At 47.7% G+C, this 16,565-nt stretch overlaps 1 protein-coding gene across 1 annotated transcript in view; it reads right to left on the bottom strand.

The window, feature by feature from the left end:
- The window catches only part of RFTN1 (raftlin, lipid raft linker 1), a 194,939-nt gene extending 179,305 nt beyond the window's left edge, over positions 1 to 15,634 (bottom strand). Inside the window, exon 1 of the mRNA XM_081826061.1 lies at positions 15,411 to 15,634. The gene's annotated coding sequence lies outside the window, so the exon portion shown is untranslated. The remainder of the gene's footprint in view (positions 1 to 15,410) is intronic.
- Between the last annotated feature and the right edge of the window lie 931 nt (positions 15,635 to 16,565).

The following is a 16,565-nucleotide window of genomic DNA, read 5'->3' as shown; positions in this document are numbered from 1 at the left end:
TGGTTAAGCGACTGCCTTCGGCTCAGGTCATGATCCTGGAGTCCCTGGATCGAGTCCCGCATCGGGCTCCCTGCTCGGCAGGGAGTCTGCTTCTCCCTCTGACCCTCCTCCCTCTCATGCTGTCTCTCATTCTCTCTGTCTCAAATAAATAAATAAAATCTTTAAAAAAAAAAAAAAAAGATCTCAAACTCAGGGATTCATTTCTTTGGAATACGTGCAACCCTGGTTAAGCAACTGCTTTTATAGCACGACTCTCTCTAGGAAGGCAAACATATGAAGCAGTTGTGAGCCAATAAAACCTCAGCATGAGGGGTGCCTGGGTGGCTCAGTCAGGTAAGCGGCTGCCTTCAGATCAGGTCATGATCCCAGGGTCCTGGGATCGAGTCCCACATGAGCCTCCCTGCTCCGTGGGGAGCCTGCCTCTCCCTCTGCCTGCTCCCCCTGCTCATGCTCTCTCTCTGTCAAATAAATAAATAAATAAATAAATAAATAAATAAATAAATAAATAAAATCTTAAAAAAAAATCTTAGCATGAGTCTGTTCCTCTTATTCTTTTGTGGTGAGGGCCCTACCTTACTCACTCCTGGCACACCTGTGTTCCTTTTAGTTCCTTCCTGCGTTCTTCTACCAACCCCCACCCCTGTCAAAAAGTAAAGATTTTCATATCATTCTGAAAATAGCTATTGCAGTCCCTACTGTGCTCAAACAAGAAAGACCTAGCTTACAAAAGGGGGAAAAATAAGATAGAACGGTACCTAACATTACTGTTTACTATGTGAGGTTCCCAGGCTCATGCTAGAATCCCACTAGAAACTTGGCGCAAGGGATGGGTATGGGCCTTTGAGGGCAATGAGAGGTGGGAGGTAGAGGTAAGAGGAGAGGGCACGGCTTTTCCTGATGCAGGCATTTGGTTCACATTCCCTCAGACATTCAGGGAGTGTTTGTCTCAGGGGAAGCACATCTCCCTCAGGAGTCAAGGCCTCTAGTAGGGCAGAAGGTAAATGGTAAGGATAATGGTTTTGAAATATGCCTCCCAAATCCTTTGACACTCCTGCCATTGAAAGGTGGTGTCTACATCACCTCCCCTGAGTCTGGGCTCCATGGTTGCCTGACCAATACAATACAGAGGAATGACACAGTGCCAGCTTCTGGACCTGGGCCTTAAGAAATCAGGAGCACCGACTTCTTGATCCTTGAGATGCCTGTTCTTGGACCCCAGCCACCATGCCATGAGGAAGCCCAAGCAGCCCCAAAGGGAGGCCCATGTGGAGAGGAACCGACAGCCAGCACCAACTTGCCAGCCATCTTGCCGGTGAGCCATCTTGGAAATTGAGCCTCTGCCTCAGTCAAGACACTGACACCATGTGAGGCAGAGACAAGCTGTTTCCACCAAACCCTGCCAAAACTGCAGATCCCTGAGCAAAATACACCATTGTTTGTTTTAAGCCTCTAAGTTTTGGCACGATTCATCGTGCAGTATGTAACTCATTCACCAAGTTTGTTCAAAATGACCATGGCCTGCTGCCTCCTCAGGAGAACACCAGCCGAGATTGCCTACATTTAGGGACCCTGGTTTAGCCATTCACCCTCTGAATGGCACTTTGGCTGTTTCCAGTTGATTATGAATAAAGTGGCTATAAACACTCACACAGAGGCTTTTATGAGGACATAAGTTTTCATTTCTCTAGGGTAACACCTGGGAGTAGGATTGCTAGGCTGTGTGGTAAGTGCAGGGGTCCTGTTCAACGCATGAGGCTTCTCTTTCCACATTCACGGTGGCCAGATGCTGACTGCAGGAGAGGCATGGCGGAAGGTGAGACCCTTCGAGAGACTGACCGATTAGCCCCTCCACCTCCTGCTCACTCTGCGGCATCAGCTCCCTGGGCAGAATCAGGAGAGCGGTGCTATTCATGACTCCTTCTCCTTTCGCTGTTGTCTGTTTCTATAAAGGACACATGCTAAAAATCACTTGTGTGTGATCAGATTCTCCCGGTGCTTTATCTATGGTCCATCCAACCCCCACAGCTCTGCCCTTCCATATTCCCACAGTCACCCCACCCTGACACCTAATGTAAATCAAGTTACTTGTTTTATGTGTGAGTGGATCACTGGATCAGCTTTGATTATCTGACAGTTGTACAGGAGGCTTTTCTCTTTTGTTTCTACCCCTGTCTTCCCAGAATACATCCCAGCACCCATATGTATGCGTCTCTCTAGCATCAAGGGACCAAGAAAAACCTTCCAAGATTTCTTCAAAGGTAAAAGCAAAAAGAGGAGGTGTTTCCCCATTCCTGTGGCGAGACAGTGGGGAAAGAGCCAAAATAAACATACAGTTCTCTAGCAGAAATCAGCCAAAAGTAATTAGGAACTGGATGCTGATTACGGAGGAAAATAAGGTAATCACCAGGAGGTTGAGACCCTGGCTGCAAAGGAGAGGATGTTAGAGATTGCAAATGACCAGAAAGCAGAGAGCTCTCAGATGGTGAGGTTCTGGAAAATCAGTTCTTTCCAAATCAAGCCTAGCGTGAGGTGTGTCTTTGAGACACCGCGGCGCAGCTTCATGCAGAAACTGTCAGCTCCACGAGAGAGGGAACTTTTCCAAATTCATGCATACGTGCATGCGTTCATTCAGCACACATTTATTAAGGTCTGCTTTAAATTAGGTCCTCAATTAGGAAAGGTAAAAATGGGAAGACCAGGCCCTGCTCTTAAGGAAATCAGAGGTGAAAGAAGGAGAAAGACAGTGAACAGATGTACGTGGTGCAGTGGGGCGGGCTGTTCTGGAAGTCTGGGCAGAGTGTGGGACATTCAGAGAAAAGCCCTGTGATAGAAAACAGACCCGGTTCCAGAAGAAGCTGATCAGCAATGGGGCATGATGTCCTGTGTCATTTTCAATGTTGAAATCTTTAACTTTTTATTTTAAAGTATTTCTGATTTGTTTCTGAAATGCTTCCCAAGATGCTCATAAGACACTGGAAAACCACTTCAGAAAGGATCACCTCCTTAAAAGATTATTTTTCAGCTCACATTTCTAAAACTTCAGTTTAAAGGTTCATTTTTACTATCAACTAGCGTACATGCATTTAAATAATGGGGGCAATAAATGTAGTTATATTTCCAAATACATATTAGTTTCATTAAGAGTGAGTCCTCATTTACCACACTTGCTGCTAATCTGTGGCAGACTGTAAAGCTAATTTTAACAATTGCCAACAGCTCATGACAAGCAACCAGAGATGGGGCAATTATATGCAATGATGCTGGATCAGCTGGCAAATTCATTTTTTATTTCTGCATTCAAGTTCCGTATTTGAAGCCTCGAGCATGTTTATTACATCACTCAGTCACCCAAAGTAAGAACTGATGATCCAAATTAAGACATTTTTACATGATAGGAACATCTCTCTCAACCCAGAAATGTAAATGAAAACTTGAAAATTCAAATGGTATCAAGTCTTGATATCCTACAAACATAGTCTAAGACAGAAACCCAAGGATAACTAAAATTTACCCATTGAGGGACTGGGCGAAGTAAGTGAAGGGGATTAAGAGGTACAAACTCCCAGCTATAAAATAAGAAAGGCAAAGAGATGAAAAGTACAGTCCAGAATATAGTCAGTGACATTGTAATAACACTGTATGGTGCCCATACTTATTGTGTTGAGCACTGAGTAAAGTCTAGAATTGTCAAATCACTGTGTTGTACACCAGAAACTAATATAACACTGTATATCAACTATACTTCAATAAGAAAAATTTACCTGTTCTAAGTGTCCCTGATTTGATGCCAAGTATAAAGAACAATCTATATGAAACAATATTATTTATATGGTGCTACTTCTAAGTGAGTGCATATATAAATATATATTATATAAATTATATAGTAATATATTACATATATATTTTATGTGTGTGTGTGTGTGTGTATACACATTCTCTTTGTATCTGGCAAGACAAAGACCACAATGTTCCCAGAAATTTCCTCCAGGTCATGAGATGATGGGTGACACTCTCTTTATGGCTTTCTATATTTTTCAAGTTTTCTGTGCTGCACATACTTTATTTTCTTCACTGAAAACAATAAGAGGTATGATAGCCAGCCTCCAAGATGACCCTCAGTAATCCTTGCAGCATTCACGGGTGGTCCCCACCCACAGTGAATAAGGCTAACCCGTGGGGCCCAGAGGGCACTGCAGAAATGATGAGTGTGATTTCCAAGGCTGGGTTACAGCAGCATTGTGGGTTCTCCCTTGCTCTCTCCTGGATCCCTCACTCTGGGAACAGCCAGCTGCCATAGTATGAGGACACCCTATTAACCCTGTGGAGAAGTCCCAGGACAGGGAACTGAGGTCCCCACCGAACAGCCAACACTGTTGGCTAGCTCAACACCCATGTGGAAGCAGATCCATCAGCCCCAGAATGGCCTCCAGCCCGGCCAGCATCTTGACCACAACCTCTTGAGGCACCCCAGGTCAGAACCACCCAGCTAGGCTGCTTCTGGATTTCTAGCCCACAGAAACCCTGTGAGATAATAAATGTTTATTGTCGTTTCTGGCTGCCAAGATCCGGCGTAATCTGTTACAGAGCAAAAGATAAGGAATACAAGGGGTATTTACGTTACCAAAGGAAAACACTTGCTTACCATCCCCTCATCCCCACATCTCATCGGGGTCTGATCCAGACCACCTCTCTGCCTTCCAACAGTCCCCATCACAAACACCCTTAACTAAACACAGCTCCCTTTCAGAAGAACCTGCTGCTCAAAGTGTGGTCCTCAGACCAGCAGCACCAGACTTCCTGGGAGCCTGTGAGAAATCCAGAATCCCAGGCCCTCCCAGGCCCTCCCAGGCCCTCCCAGGCCTGCTGAACCAGAATCTACATTTTAATGACAAGTGATTCATTGAAGTTTGAGCAGTGGTAAAGTTTGAGAAACCCTGGGCCATGGCAGTGGTCCTCAATCTTGGTTGCATATTGGAATCATCTGGAGACCTATTTAAAGGTCCTGATGCCCAGGCATTTGGGGGTGGGGCCTGATCATCAATATTTTGGAAAAACCCAAGTGATTCTAACTAGCAGCCAGAGGTGAAAATCAACAATTTAGTAGCAAGCTCAGTTTTCCCCACTCTGAACCCTCTCCAGTCTTGGATCTTTCTTAAGTCTCCTAGCCAGGGCTAAGAACCCCAGTCTAGAACATGGCCCTGCTGATCCCCTTGATTCCACACCCCCATCTCTTGAACCTCTTTGTACCCCAGATGCCCTCTTCCCACCTCCATGTTGTCCTCCCAAACACAGGTGCACCCCTAAATTTCTATCCCCAGCCCTCCTTCTGTCTCACTCTCTTAAAATCATTTTCAGTACAGGGGTGCCTGGGTGGTTCAGTTGGTTGAGTGTCCAACTCTTGGTTTCGGCTCACGTCATGATCTCAGGGTCAGGAGATTGGGCACCCCATCAGGCTCCATGCTGAGCATGGAGTCTGCTGGAGATTCTCTCCCTGCCCCTCTGCTCCCCACCCCTCTGCTCATGCTCTCTCTCTCAAATCAATAAATAAAATCTTTAAAAAAAATAATTTTCAGCATAAGCCACTTCAGACATATAGATGAGGACAGAAAATGAGACATCTATGTACCCATCACCAAGATTTAACAAATGCTTATATTTTACTTTATTTGCTTCACATCTTTTATTTTTGAAGAAATGAGACTTTTTGGATGCAGCCCCCGTGCCCTTCCTTTCTCCCCTCTTCTATCCCTGCTTTTACTCTTTCACGATCTACCTGTGACAATACATGGCAGAGGTTTGAGACTTTCCACTTCCTGGCACCTTTAGCGTCTCGGTATGTTGTTCACGGCACCCCTAAGCTAAAAGCAATACTTACAGTTCCACTTATTAAGCCATTCAGTCTAAACAACATAATAATCATTTATGTCCAAACAACTTATTAGCCTTTTGAAAAAAAAATAGTACATAAAAATTGAAAGAATAAACCTTTTTCTTTCATTCCTGAGTCACCACAAGAACTAATGGGATGTGTGCATCTCTTGGGCACTGCACAACTTCTCAAACCTTGGAATCACGCTGGACACCACCACCTTCATTTCCTGTTCCACTAGGTGTTTTCTTAGCAACCGCCCAAAAGGCAGCTGCCCAGAGATACGATGTCATCAAAAAGAAGGCGGTGCTAACGTTGGTACCTCGAACTACCCCAAGATGGCAGGTAGTGTGTTGTCTAACATGTTATGTTCCACTGTGTTCCCCTCAGAAATGTAAAAAAAACAAAGCCCTTCTGCCCCACCCTCGTGAGTTGGCTGTGGTGCCTTGGGGTGCCTTAGTAATGGAGTTTGGGAACCTCCAATATGTGGTATTGTTGAGTATACTCAAAAAAGTTACATAAATGCTCTCGTCTCCCCCTTAGCCCTTATATCCCCTCTCATGGACCCTGCTTTACCTGTTCTGGGCAAAAACCTTCCAGTCTCCCTCCCAGACTGGTGACCTCCAGATGAACACACCCAAGGACCCGTTTCAACATCTTCACCTAGAATTTTCCTGAAATTCCTGATGAATGTGCTCCAAAGAGAACTCAACGCCTTGCCCATCGAGGCCTGTTCTTCCTCCCGTGTTCCTTGCTTCCGTGGGTAGTACCCCCGTCCTCGTAACATCCAGGCTCAAAACACCAGGCATCAGCCTGCTCCTGCCACTGTTGTCACTGCTGCAGCTGGCCTGGCGCTGGGTGCTGCTGGAGGCCCTTGCGCCACCACTTGGTTCCCCGTGCCGACCCGCCCTCTTAGGACCGTCAGAGGCCTTCATGCCTCTGGCTTCCCTTGGTCTCTCACCCACTAATTCCGAGCACAGGCTAATGCCAGATTAACCATTCTGTGCCACCCACATGGCTCAAAAAGCATAAGAAACATATGCTGCCCAGTTTGGAGTCCTTAGCCTCCACCTCACCCCCATCCCCCTCCTCCCGGGTCTGGCTGTTCGTCTTCCTGTACCCTGGAGTCAGGCTTCAGGAAGCCAGTGCTCCCTTCGGTACACACTGAGCACTCTCCAGACACCATTCCTCTACCTCCAGCGCGCCCCCCACCGGACACTCCTTTCCCTTCCATCTCAACCCTCTGTATTAGGGTTGTTCAGAGAAACTTCCAGAAGCAAGAGGACAGCGTGTCGGTAGATATCTCTATAGAGAGAAGGCAGGGCAGATTTGTTTTAAGAAATTGACTCATGGGACTGTGGGAGCTGGCAAGGCGGAAATCTGCAGGGCGCGCCAGCAGGTCAGAGACCTACAGAAGCACTGATGTTACAGTCTTGAGTCTTAAGGCAGTCTGGAGGCAGGATTCCTTCTTCCTCAGGAGACCTCACTGCTTTCTCTTAAGTCCTTCAACTGATTGGGTGAAGCATGCCTCACCCACATTATGGTGACTACTCTGCTTTACTCAAAGTCTCCTGATTTAAATGTTAACCACGTTAAAAAAGAAAAATAACCCACACCAACACCTAGACGTGTCTAACCAAAAACTGGGTACCATGGCCTAGTCAAGGTGACACATGAAATTACCCATCACACTCTCCTTTATTAAGCATTTACTACATGCAAAGCATTATTCTAAACACTGAAGATACCAAAGTGATGCAAAAAGCCAAAAAAAAAAAAAAAAAAAAGGAACAACCCTGCCCTGAAGGATCTTACCTTCAGGGGCAGAAAAACAGACAATACACAAATAAAAATAATAAAGGAAATTCAATTTTAAAAGTATGTCGAATAAAGAAAAATAAGGCAGGGAGGAGGGAGAGCAAGCACAGGGTAAGACGATGCAATATTTAAAATTCTATTTTTTAAAAGATTTTTATTTTTATTTTATTTATTTGACAGAGAGCACAAGCAGGGGGCACAGCAGAGGGGGAGGGAGAAGCAGACTCCCCGCTGAACAGGGAGCCTGGTGTGGGGCTGGATCCCAGGACCCCGGGATCATGACCTGAGCTGAAGGCAGACGCTTAACCCACTGAGCCACCCAGGCACCCCGACGATTCTATATTTAAAAACAGGATGATCAGGGAAGGCCTCACCCAGGTGGTGATGTTAAAGAGACCATGGGATGAGCGGGGGTTGGTGTACCGGGAAAGGTGGCAGCAAGTGCAAGGTTCCAGGATCTGCCTGGGGAAGAGTGGTGGCTGCAGGTGGCACATGAAATCAGAGAGGCGGGGGAAGCAGGTTGTACGGGCTGTGCAGATGGTGGTAAGGACTCTGGCTTTACCCTGAGATGGGAGCCCCTTGAGGGTTTCAAGCCAAGGGTAGACATGATCACTCTGGTCATGACTGACGTGGAAATGGGGAGATCAGATGATGATGGGGTATGAGCAATGATCAAGTTCTGGATATATTTTAAAAGTAGAAAACGAGATTTATTGGTAGTTTGGAAATAGGTAGTTTGGAAATAGATTTATTGGTAGTTTGGAAAAAGAGGACATCCAAGACATGTCTAGGATTTGTGACCTGAGCAACTGGAAGGCTGGAGTGGCCCCCTTCTGAGCTGGGGATGGCTATAGGAGGAAGACAGGAGCTTATTTTAGATGTGTTAACTCCATCGGGGTGGGTAGCTGCAGGGACCAGTCCTGAGCTCAAGGGAAAGCTCTGGAGCTTTTGGTAATGCCTCATCTGCTCATGTGACAGCCAACTTCCCAAAGGTGGCAATCATGTCTTTCTCATCCCCAATAGCAACTATCCCAACACCCTGCCCCAACAGATGCACAATAAATCTACTTATTTATTTATTTAGAGAGCATGCATACATGAGCAGGGGAAGGGGCAGAGGGAGAGGGAGAATCTCAAGCAGACTCCATGCTGAGCATGAAGTCTGATGCGGGGTTCAATCTCATGACCCTGAGATCATGACCTGAGCCTGAATCCAGAGTTGGATCATCAACCGACTGAGCTAGGCAGGCGCCCCAAGATGCACAATAAATACCTACTAAACCAACATCCTTCAGGACTAGGACAGACACTTATTATCTGGTAAAGGATGGAAATTCTGGAATATTTGGAATATCTGCCTGTCTCTCTCAGGTTCACCTTCTTAACAGCATAGCACAGCGGCTGGCTGCACAAGTTCTGGAACCAGAGTGCCTAGGTTCAAATCCCAGTGTCTCTACTTCCTAACCCTGTGACTTTGAGGAAGCTGCTCAACTTCAGGTTTCCCAATTATAATATGGGGGTATCCCCGAAATCCACTGGCAGGGTGAGGATTAAATAAATTAATACTGAACAGGGCTTAGAAGAGCTCTGGCACATAGAAAAAGTAGTATAAATGTTAACTATTATTAGACATATTACCAGTAATTACTTGTTATCCACTGTAAAGATTATTTCTTACCTGCCTATGGCCATAATTACACCACACTGCAAAGAGTGCTTCTCCGGTGTCCCAAAACAGTGGAAAAGGTCCAAAAGCCCTCTCTAAGTTACAGAAGAGTTTAAATGAACAATCTGACTTCTAGTACTTTACATTTTCAAAATTTGGCAATACATGATTCAGTCACATTCCATTAACCAGAGTCTGTGATTAACCACCTCTCCTCTTATCCAACTTTATGAATGAGGTCTATTACAATAGTTTCTTCAAAATTAGGCATTTGGGAGCTATTCTATAAAACCTGAAGGATTGCCCAGGAAGTACTTCCTCAGGGTGAAATACAAAGTAAGAAATTTCAAAACACACACACACACACACACACATTCATGTACACACGAATGGAAGTTGATAATCCTCTGCAAGAAATAAATGCTGACAATCAAGGGGGTCTGCCTATAGAACAACAAAATGGGATATTGTAGTTATAAAAGCCAAAGAAAGTTGTCACTGAAGTGCAGCCGGCTTCCAGGTTGAAAAAGTGTGGCAACATCCAATACAGTTTCATAAAGTCGCTTAAGAGTTGGTCTGGGCTCCTGGGTGGCTCAGTAGGTTAAGTGGCTGCCTTCAGCTCAGGTCATGATCCCAGGGTCCTGGGACAGAGTCCCGCATGGGCTCCCTGCTCAGCGGCGAGCCTGCTTCTTCCTCTCCCTCTGCCCGCCCCCCACTCGTTTTCTCTCTCTCTCTCAAAGAAATAAATAAAATATTTTTTAAAAAATGAAAGAAAGAGTTGGTCAGTATCAGACGAGTTGGGCAAAACACAGCTGAAGTGGACTTTGCACCACTGGCTGGTGTTGGTGCCCCATGATACCTGAGGGCTGAGTCCTCTCTCCTTTGAACCACAGAAGAGGGGCAAGCCAGGGCATACCAGCCACCCCCCTCGTCCTGTGCTACCAGGACACGGAAGCCGCCGGGCCCCCTCCAGCACTCCCTACACACCACAAGGGCAGTCAGACCCAGCAAAACTCCAAAGTGAAGCCCTCGATACCCCAACTAGTGTCTCCTCCATCTCAGTCTTGGCAGGTAGCCATCAGGCGTAGAATGTGACCTGATTTTCTAGCTCTTTGGTTCTGGCCCCGCTGAGAGCCAATTCTTCTTCCTGAATTCAGCCCAGGTGGGGAGTAAGTCACACAAATGCATATTTAAAAGCTCAACCGAATTCTTATTTGGAGAGCAAGGAATTAACAGGGCTCAAGCAGTGGCCATCACTTGCCTGCTGTACGGATCTTTTCACAAAAAGCATCCTGGTAAAATATGCAATGATAATAACGAAAGCCCCTTTGGGGGCCCAGGAGTAAAGGGAAACTCAAATTTATGTCAAAAACTGAATGTGAATGGGAGAAAAGATCACACGCACACAAAACCTTTAAAAGGTAAACATAAAAGAAATGTCTGGCTAAATGTATCTCTTTGTCAGTGAAAAATAGCCTAAGCCTTAGCCAAGTGTGTTGCCAATTCTTCAGCTGAAGGAAAAGAGAGAGATGCTTACTATAGAGCAAACAGGACTTTCAGCCATGATGAAAATACTCAGCCTGTGCACTATCCAAGGCCCCGGCCAATAACCACATGTGGCTCTAGGGCACTTGAAATGTGGCTGGTGGGACTGAGGAGCCAAATTCTTTCATTTTAATTCATTTTACATTTAAATGTAAGTAGCCACAGGTCGGTGGTGGCCAAGGTGTGGGACCACTCGGCTACAGACACTCAAACTCAACAGCTGGCAAACGTCTTTCTTTTCCTCCAATGAAACTAAAATCACAGTCAACCAACAATATCTTAAATTGTCACCAAAATACTTTGTATCTCGATACAGGCCCTGGCTGCCCCAAACTCAGAAAAAACAGAAGAAAGTGATTCCAGTGTGTCATTTCTTGCCGAGTGGGTGTGCCTATCCAGTTTTAGTGTCTATCACCCTATGGCTTCATGTATTTGGAAATCTGTACTTGTAGACGTATTCTCATTTGCGAAACCAGAACATCACAGTCTCTTCCCTTTGTCTAGGAAACGTGAAAACGCGAACTTAGGGCAAGTTACTTAACCTTGCTAAGCTTCAGTTTCCTCGAGGCTAAAGTGCAGATAAGAGTAGAACTTGCCTCTCCTGAGGATTAAATTCAAAGAATGCATGTACAGTGCCTCACAGTGCCAGGCCAAGGGTAAGCACTTGGCAAGTGGGAGCTATAATTATTATTTTGTTAATAACAATAGTGAAATCTGTAATAAAATAAGAACGGTGCTACTAAAATAGAAGTTGACAGTTGGCAAGTTTTCCTAGGCCAAAACACTTTGAACCTGTTTCCAAGGCTACGGTAAAGTAGCCTCTGGAGAAATACATCTTGGGGACATCTTGGCACTCACGGTCAACCCCCAAACGGGCAATCACCCCGTCGGGTACCACAAGTCACCAGAATCGTTCAGCTGAGACTTAACTGTGCTCCTACTCTGTGGCTGTCAGATCACAACAGTTCCCAAACACAGGGCAAAGCGCGAGACTGTCTTCTGACCCAACTGAGACACCTCGGCCAGAGGCGAATATTTCATTCTGGGGTCCCACGCAGGCCGGGAGGCTCCATTCCTGTTTCCTGAATCAGCCAAGGCCAGGTTCAGCGGCGGGTCCACAGAACGGGACCAAAGGGTAAGGGGACCTGAGGGGACCTGGCCCATTTTCTCAGCCAGGACAATGAGAGCGTGTCGACAGGTCATGTTTCTCACTGACAGGCCAAATCACTTTAACAGGAAAGCTGTTTTCTGAGCCTTCAAAAAGCCAAATCTGATCTGCCTCGCAAAGCAAACACAACCTGCTTTCCGCAGCCAGCTGTGAAAGCCGGTGAAATCCAATGGGAATCTCCTCCACCAAGTTCACATCAGCCAGACCAATACGTCAGAAATCCCCCAGGAGTGGTGAAGCAGAAGTATGGTGGAATTCTGTGGGGTTTGGGGGTTATTTTTTCTTTATATAGAAAGCACTCAATCAATCTTCTTTCACAACCAAGGGTACATTCCCCTGTGGAATTCCCTTCTCTGAAGATCTCTACAAGTAAAATATTTGTCTGATCATCTGCAATAATTTAAGTGTAAACTCACTCACTGGCGGAGTCAGGGATTTCTTACAACTCCTCCACCTATAAAAACAACGTGCTTTGGACTGTCTCAGGTATCCAATTTCTGTACCCCTCCAGCCCCAAAACACTGCCAAGCCACACCCTTGACTTTGGGATAAGAAAACAGGGTTGTCGTATCTGGAATCTCGTACTTGTATTCTTTGCTGGTGGCACTGTAAAAATGGTACAACCATGTTGGAGAAAGATTCAGCAGCTTCTTATAAGGTTCACATACACCTCTTCTATGACCTAATGATTCTGCTTCTGGGCATTTACCCACGAGAAATGAGAACATATGTCCCTAGGAAGACTTGTACACACATATTCATAGTAGCTTCATTCACAATACTCCCCCCACACTGGGACTAACTCATGTGTCCATCAACAGGGGGGAATATATTAACAAACTGTGGTATGGACATATCTTGGAATATATAATTCAGCAATTAAAAAAAAAAAGCCCAAAATACTGATATATATAATATGGTTGAATCTCAAAACTATGCTGAGTAGAAGAAGCTTTACACAACACCGTGGAACTCCATTTATAGGAATTCAAGCAAGACTAAACTAACAGTGAGAAACAATCAGCATTTGTTGCCCCTGAAAGAGGGGCAGGGACTGACCGGGAATGGGGATGAGGAACTTTCGAGGTGATGGTAATATTCTCTATCTTGATAGCAACTAGGGTTACACAGGTGTGCACATCTATCAAAACATTACGCAAATATTACTCTCAAGATTTGTGCATTTCACGCTATGCATACACATTTTACCTTAAGAAAATCGTGAACATATATTGAACTCTAAATAATAATAAGGGCACTGAAACATCTAGCAGTGACCTGTACCAATGTCTGTAATTTACTTTAAAGTGCATAAAACAATGGGTTGGGACTTATCAATGGATGGGAATTAAGTTGGGAATTAAGATGGGTAGAGGGATGAATAAATCGACAGATGTGTAATAAAGCCAGTACTGCTAAATTACACTCTAGATATGGGTATTTGGGGGTTACTGTTCTTGCAACTTTCTTATATTTTTAGAAATGACATAGGTGGGGAAAGAGTCATAATACCCACTCTTTAGCCCACCAAGTTAGAAATTTGGCAAGACACCCATGCGCACCAAGCCATGGGCCCACACAATTTCAATTCTGCAGAGAAGTGAAGATTGGAAGAACACAAGTAGCTTTACAGGAACTCTAATCACTCATGCCAAAGATTTTCTGCCTGTTTCCCTACAGACAAAGCAATTATTTGAATGGAAGCCAAAAATTCCTGCTCAAGAGGGAGAAAAAGAACTCATTCCCAATTTGTTCTCTTTCAATTCCTGCACCAATCTATTAGCTAACTGCACAACACTCCACTTCCATTTGCCCCGTGTCCATTGAGTCAAAAGACTAACAAAGAAAAACCAACCCAGCGACTTGATATACAGAGGATGAGGTCCCAGTTCTCAGGACCAGAAACCACGCTGAAGGCAAAAGAGGATGCAGAGTCAGTCTGAGGTTAAAGTGATTTCACTGAGGTTAGCACACACGCACACACCAAAGAGCCCCAAACAGCTTGTTGCTTAACCCCTCTGTGGGGTTTGGTGACATCTGGGGTCACTTGAACTTCGTAGGGAATTGAGCTGTTCAGAGGTACAAATTAGGAATCCCGGCAGCCAGGGACACGTGGGGTGCATAGCATGCCCTACCCACAGGCCCAGAGGTCGCTCACATTACCCCCGCCTTCCTTCCTGGCAGGGCTTCTCTTATCCTGAGATGACACAGGATGGCAGGGCCTGGAAGACGCCTAGCCTGACTGCGCGCCCAGCATCTGAAAACAGCTGTACCAATTACAAGAAAGGACTGTTGCTGGAAACCCAGGGCAGGCACTCAATTTTGGCATTTGTGCCAGACTTTAAAAATATAGATATACTTTTTGTTTGTTTTTAAGTCCCCCAACAAACTCACTGCCACCACCCAGTGTCCCTGGGGACCACCCACTACCACATGGGGCAGCTAAGCATGAGCTACGGGAGGCAGCAGGCAGCGCGCCTGGGTCTAGCACTTTTGGCTTCCACGAGGTTCTCGCTGCCAAGACGGCGATATCCTGGGTCAAGGGCACGGGCCCTGGTCGCGGGGGAGGGGGAGTGTTGCATGCCTGACAATCGGGTTTTCTGAAATGTACGCCGCCACCACCACCCCGCCATGGCCCAGACCTACCCTGGCGTCCCTTGAGCCTGGGAAAGTGGGTTAAGATGAGGAAAGAAATCCCCTTACAGAAGGGGAGATGCCATTTTCAGTGCCGGGGACTCCCCGCGCCCAGGCTCTCTGTGCCTCCGGTGGCTGCGGCGCTTCCTCTGGACGCGCGGCAGGTCTGCTCCCATCTATCCAGCACCCCTGCGCCAGCAACAAACCCACCTCCCAGGGCGCACGCAGAAGGGCAGCCGGGAGCCGCCTCCCACTCCCCAGCCCCCGGCCTCCCGCCCTCCTGAACCCGCACTCCGTGCCCAGCTCCTGCCTGATCTTTGCCAAGGACCCCCTGCAGCAGTGTCCCAGACCCACCTGTAGCCTCAAAGCTTCCCCTCTGCTTCCCTCTTTGGCGCCCCCGAGCCCGCAGAGCCCACGACCCCTAACAAACTGCTCTAGGTGCCTCTCCCCACAGCGTGCCAGGGATGATTTTTTTTTTTTTTTTTTCCAAAAAAGTTGGCCAAGACCGCTGCGTGCGGTGGACCGGCGCCGACTCCATCCAACCCGGGCGGGGGATGCGGTTGTGGGGGCGGTGGCCCTCTGGCAGCCCCGGCAACCTGCAAGGAGGCGCCACGCGGGGCTCCTCCGGTCCGCCGCGGTCCCGGTCCGCGGGGCCAGATGGCCGGGCCTGTGCCCGCCTACACCCCAAGTCCTGTCGCGCGCCCACCTACCGTTGGGAACTGGCTGAGGAGAAGGCGCCGGCGCGGGCTCCCCGACACAGCGTGTTCCGTCCCGGGAGGAAAGTTTGTGCCATACAGCGCAGGCGGCGCGGGGAAGGCGTGGGCGCCAGTGGGTGGGGGCGGGAAGCGGAGGCGCGGCGCGCTCGGCTGTCAGTCCCTCCCGCGATCTGGGCGTCCGTCCCTCCGCGGAGCCCGCGGCCGCCGCGCTCCCGCTCGCTGCGCCCTGAGCCTGGCGCGCTCCGGCTCCAGCCCCGACGCGCCCCCGCCGCCGCCGCGCGTCCGCCGGCTACACTTCCTCTTCCTCTGAACTCATGTGCAAAATATGCTGCGCTGCATCTTCGGGGGAGCCGCCGGCCCCTGACCGCCGCCGCGGGAGCAGCGGGTCCTCCCCGCGCCCCTGGGCGCCCTGCACCCCCTCGACGCCCGGCGCCGCTGCCTCCACGCGGCGGGCCACCTGCGCGCCGCACACGCTGCAGCCCGCGGGCGACCCTCGCTGCCCCTCCGCGCAGAGGTCGGAGGCTCCGGGATCCACCCTCTCGACCCCTCCTAACCAAGGGAGTGCACGTAGGGCACCAGGTGCCCTCAAAATTTGAGCCGGGATGCTGGATGGTAACTGCCACCAAGGGGCTGATGGCTGAGGGTGTGGGAGGATAATTGAGAGTGGGCCGTTCCTCCTTCCCATTCCACAGGTGGGTCACCCCCCACCCCCCGTCTAAGTTACTGAGTTAGTGATTAACGAAGGAGAGGGATAATGCCACCAGCTCCTTGCCACACCCTATTCCACCTACTTCAGGTGTCCAGAAGGTTTGAGGTCTGGGGAACCATCTCGGCCTGCAACTTTAGGTTGCCCAAGGAGACAATTATATAAATAAAGCACCAGGGCACGGCTGACTTAGTAAAGTGAAAACGTGAGGCAGAGAGCCCATTAAAAAGTATTTTTTTTTCTTGGAACTTTTTAAACAAAGCAAAATTACAGTGTAGGGGTTAAAAGCAGGAATCCTAGAGCCAGTTAGGGTTGGCCTGGCCTGGCCTCCATACTTACTCCCTGTGTGATTTGGGTAAGTGCCTTAACTCCTCGGGGCCTGTTTCCTCATTTGTTAAATAGCACTTCCTCCTGGGCTTTATGTGTAAAGTGTTAAGGAAGCA

Source organism: Leptonychotes weddellii, chromosome 1, assembly GCF_054177405.1.
Source record: "Leptonychotes weddellii isolate Sample4059 chromosome 1, ASM5417740v2, whole genome shotgun sequence".
NCBI lineage: Eukaryota > Metazoa > Chordata > Mammalia > Carnivora > Phocidae > Leptonychotes > Leptonychotes weddellii.
The sequence above is the reverse complement of the archived record's forward strand: the minus strand, read 5'-3'. Positions and strand labels throughout refer to the sequence as shown.